The sequence below is a fragment of the Coturnix japonica genome, chromosome 2, assembly GCF_054131305.1.
Source record: "Coturnix japonica strain WE chromosome 2, WE-NBRP24, whole genome shotgun sequence".
Taxonomy (NCBI): Eukaryota; Metazoa; Chordata; class Aves; order Galliformes; family Phasianidae; genus Coturnix; species Coturnix japonica.
The window spans coordinates 68,428,656-68,433,281 of NC_140664.1; the positions used below are offsets into that span (position 1 = coordinate 68,428,656).

Sequence of the window (4,626 nt, forward strand, 5' to 3'; positions counted from 1 at the left end):
TTGCAACTCAGGTTCCCAGAATGAGACATCTTTATCTACTCTGAGGTCTGAAAAAGCATCTTCCTGCAGGATAGAGGCATCTGTCCTCAGCTGAAAAAAACGGTAAGTGATGCAGTTATTTTCCTATGTGGAAAAAATAATACATATATTCTTTAAGTAACACTAAAATGGCTTGTGACATTTGCTGTTCTTTAGAATAATGCTGATATACCAGAGAGATCAAAGCTCTGCAGCATATTTTATCAACCTGTCTGTATTCTGAATCTATGAAATTGGATTTTCTCTTGTTCTTATTCAATTTATGATTTATTTTTCTCCCAGTATAAATCTGTTTCTGTTGTATGGATTCCTGGCAGGTATTCCATCTTGTTTTTCAATATGCTATGTCTAGAACAAATATCTAGTCAGTCATGGGCATATAAAATATTAATCATACATGTTTGAAGGTATGTTGCTATAGCAATTCCTTTAGTGCAAGGAAAAATCAGAATATAGCAGACCAGGGATATGAGAACAGTAGGAATTACAAAGCTGTAACGGTGCTATTAACACATTACTGCATTGTAATGATATTATTTCTCATCTATTCTAGTCTCCAGCTGACTATTTGCAAGATCAAATTCTTCAGCAGGGATTTCATAAATGACTCCAACACAAAAGACACTCGCAATATGAAGAAGACATTAAGCAACCTGAAAAAAAAATATTTTTTAAAAGAGAAAATATGCAAATGTATAGAATATTTTCTGTTCATTTTTACTAGATCCTTTCTATGCTATTCCAGTGTGAACTACCCTGAGGGGCTGAAAATGACAGGGTTGAACAGAGATAGGAAGGACTGTGCTTAAAATAAATGCTGTGAGTTCAGCTTATAAAGCTGCAAAGCATGAAAGCTGGGAGAGCTAGCAGGAGAAATGTATGGAAATGTAATTTCATCTTGTATTACAAATCTAACTGGAAAATTTTACAACCAAAGCAGAAGAGACATTGTCTCCAAGAGGACTGTAATTATCTGGAGGAGAAAGAGGGCCAAAAATTATGATCCAGTTCATGGATGAAGAAAGAATGCAAAGGTAAATTGAACTGATTGGAAACTGAAGCATAGCATGAAAGAAGATATATATTGTCAGTATTAAGGATGTTAATCCTCTGTGTATATTCGTATTGCCTTCACTGGGAGGAAGGTACAGACAGCTTCAAGTAATCTCACATTTAGCATTTAACTCTTCAAGTTTGATCCTTCACTATCTTAGATGTTTGAATAGTATTGTAAAGCATCTTGAATTGCCTGCAATGGAAACTATGCTCTCTTTTCTGAAGTCCTATGGCCTAACTATCTTAATATCATTTGTTTTGACACATTTTTAAAAGAAACAAAAACACGAATTCCGTACATGTAAACCCCAGTAGATCTTTGGATTTATTGCATTGATTTAGTGTCTAAATGAACAAAGAAAAATATTCATATTTGAATGAATGGTATCAAAACATAAAGATAGATGGAGTTTGCTAGGCATTATGCATTTACTTTTTCTTTAATTGAAGATGAAGATGAGCCATCCAGAAAAAGAAACTGCAGTTCAAATATATTTTAGGTTTAGTGACAAGCAACCAGTTCAGAGATGGATCATTTTCTTGTTATTTTCTTGTATAGCATAGTGACAGTTAAAAGTAAGAAAAGGAAAACAGAAAAACTGTACATGTTCAAGAGAAAAGAAAGCAAGAATTGACCACTTTTATGAACATGCTTAAGTTTTCAAAAGGAGGGGAGAAAGGAAACAGATAGACTTTAAAAAATAAGAGAATTTAAAAGGACATTTCCTATTTCAGTCTCCCCAAGAAATGTGTGACCAGAAGCTAAACAGACTGTTTAATTTGAATTGTGATGGAAAGAAATAAATCAAGAAGTATAAGAACCTAGACATTTGTAGATAAACAGTCATGCTTCACCACCATAACAATAGAGTAAGCTTCAGCCTGCATCCAGATTTCACCTTGAATTTACCTAAGAGCCAAAAGTCAAATACTTGAAAAAATCATTAGAGCTATCAGCAACATCTAACATTTGAATAGCAGAAGATTAGGCTAAACTGCACACCAACACTTTTCATCACTTTTACATTGCCAAAGTTGAGTCAAGAATGTGTGATACCAATAATATACGGCCTTTCAGGTAAGGGAGCATTCAGAAAAAGTTGGTTATCCCATAATCAGCTGTGTAAGTGCCCAGGATAATTGTTAATGAAACAGTTGACATTAGAAATTGGAATTTTTAAGCAGTCCTGGCTGGCAAAATGTCTGCAGTCAGGGTCTGCAACATTCAGGAGGTTAGTGTGCACAGCATATGTGCGTTCATGTCAGAACGATTTGGGTGGCTGCATTATGGATCTCATTACTGCTGCATATATACATATATATGAATAGAGAGTGCTGTCTGTGAGTAACACCTACCTACACACATGTACATATATATAGTCGTTAGAAGTAAGATGATCTTTTCTAATGTTATTTTCTTAACTACTATATCCCAAACCTTGGAAAGTATTAATATTTTCCAAATTTTTAAATATTATATTCATAGATAAATCTCATATGGAAAGCAGAACTTGTACAAGAGGTTATTGATGCTAGTTAGTTACCTCTCCCTCTCCAAGTCAGTCCCAAATGTCTTGAGAATGCAGCTTTTCCATTTTTATTAGAGGGCCATTTACATCCATCAGAAAACTGATTTCAATGATCTCTTGCATTCTTTTTTAAATTAGTTTTCCACTCATGTATCTAATAATTTCAAAGTAATACCCAATTACAAGCATAACACACCCTGAAAACACAAAACACCAAGGAAGACATCTAGACAAAGTATGTATCTACTGCATGTTGTTGCTCTATTGGGCTTATGTTTTTCTGTTGAGTTATACTGGATCCTTATGTATCTATTTACAACGCCCCCTTAAAGTCTGCACTCTGTAGGAACCCTCTGGAACTAATTGAGTTACTGTGAGAGAAAAATCTTATTCCACTGAAAGCTATGGGAATTTTGCCACTGACTTTGCTAAAGCCAGGATTTTTCACCTTATATATTTGTTCAAGCAAGAGTTAAGCCCTTTAGCCACACCCTGCCTGTTCCTGCCCCTCTGCCACCACTGTGCATGTTCAGAAGCATTTGTGCTCCGCATCACACAGAGCGGGTGTTGTTTACTTCCATTCTGAGTGTGCTAAGTGAGAGCTGCACCAGCCTGCCTCATCGCAAATGGCCTTTTAATGAACTAGTTGAGGACTTAAATTATCCAAGAACCTGGAAAAGCATTTTAAATTTAAGACCCTTTTAGGCAATTAAAACCTGATGTGTTGCCACTGAAAACAGGCCAGGGAAAAAGTAATTCTACCTCTTGAGATTCACCACTTACAGGGAGAGATAATGGCATTTCAGGCACCCCAGGTACTGCAGCCTTCAGAGGGTGCTCGGATGTCAGTTTCACGAATTGGTTCTGACTGTGCAGCAGCTCAAGTTGATCCTCCAGGAATGGGGTGTGTTTGGTCACTGAACAAAATGAATTGTTGTATCTTGGGCCAGTGCCACTTCAGAATACTGAGGAGGAGGGGAGTGAGAAGGAGAGGAAATTTCTTCTATGGCTGAGGAGATTGGTTACACTAAATAGTTTTATTTCTGCTAATGTTTCTTTTCTTTTTTTTTTTTTTCTTCCAAGATTACTAAGATTACTAGTGCAACGACACATCATCAGTAGGGTAAAACTAACCTGCCTCACGACGGTCTAAATCCAGCTCACATTCCCTATTAGTGGGTGAACAATCCAACGCTTGGTGAATTCTGCTTCACAATGATAGGAAGAGCAGACATCGAAGGATCAAAAAGCGACATTGCTATGAATGCTTGGAAGATGTAATTTGTAGGTTTACTTTGACCTCAGAGTAAATCAAGTTGAATATCTTAAAAATTCAGTATAAGGAGTGTTTGCAAGCTAACAAGTAATCTGCCATTCAGAATTTGCCAAGTACCCTACCAATAATGTAATTAAAAAAAAAGTGTTTGCGAACCTGCTATGCTTTGCAGCAATGGAAAATTTCTACTGCCCTTCCATGTACCTTTTTTGTGGAACTGAAAGGCTGAAGCACGAAATAACTCCATAGATCCTACTCAAAAACTACTTGGTGAGGCCCTAGAAAAATATCTTTTCAAGAATCCCCTGGTAGTTTCTGTGCAGACCCAGGGAAGGCAAGCTGTCCTTGTCTCATGGTGGCTAAAGTATCTGCACCCTTACAATTATATTTACAATTATGTCTTGATCTCTCTCTGTTACAGATATTCTCAACTTTTATAACCTTGAATAAAGCCTTTTCTGGTTGACTGGTTTCCTGTAGATGCATGGGGGAATCCTCTCCATTATTGAGTTCCTCACTTTGCATACCATCTGGCTGCAAAGATTAGACTAGCTGGACTGCCAAATTCAGGCAGCTCAGGAACAAAGCATTGGAGACAACCTTACAGTTTCTTGGAGCATGGGGTGAGAAGAGTTGCAGAGTGCTGGCACTGACATTATGAGTGCTCACAAGGCTGTTTTGTGAAAGCTCATGGGGGAAGGTTCCAAAGGGGGTCCTGTTCTCCAT

General features: G+C 37.1%; 1 long non-coding RNA gene across 1 annotated transcript; it reads left to right on the plus strand.

Moving 5' to 3' along the window:
- Nucleotides 1–592: 592 nt before the first annotated feature.
- On the plus strand, nt 593–4,366 carry LOC146761924 (uncharacterized). The gene is made up of 2 exons (XR_014943526.1): nt 593–1,073; nt 3,708–4,366. It is a non-coding gene; the product is annotated as an uncharacterized LOC146761924 (long non-coding RNA).
- The last annotated feature ends 260 nt before the right edge of the window (nt 4,367–4,626 follow it).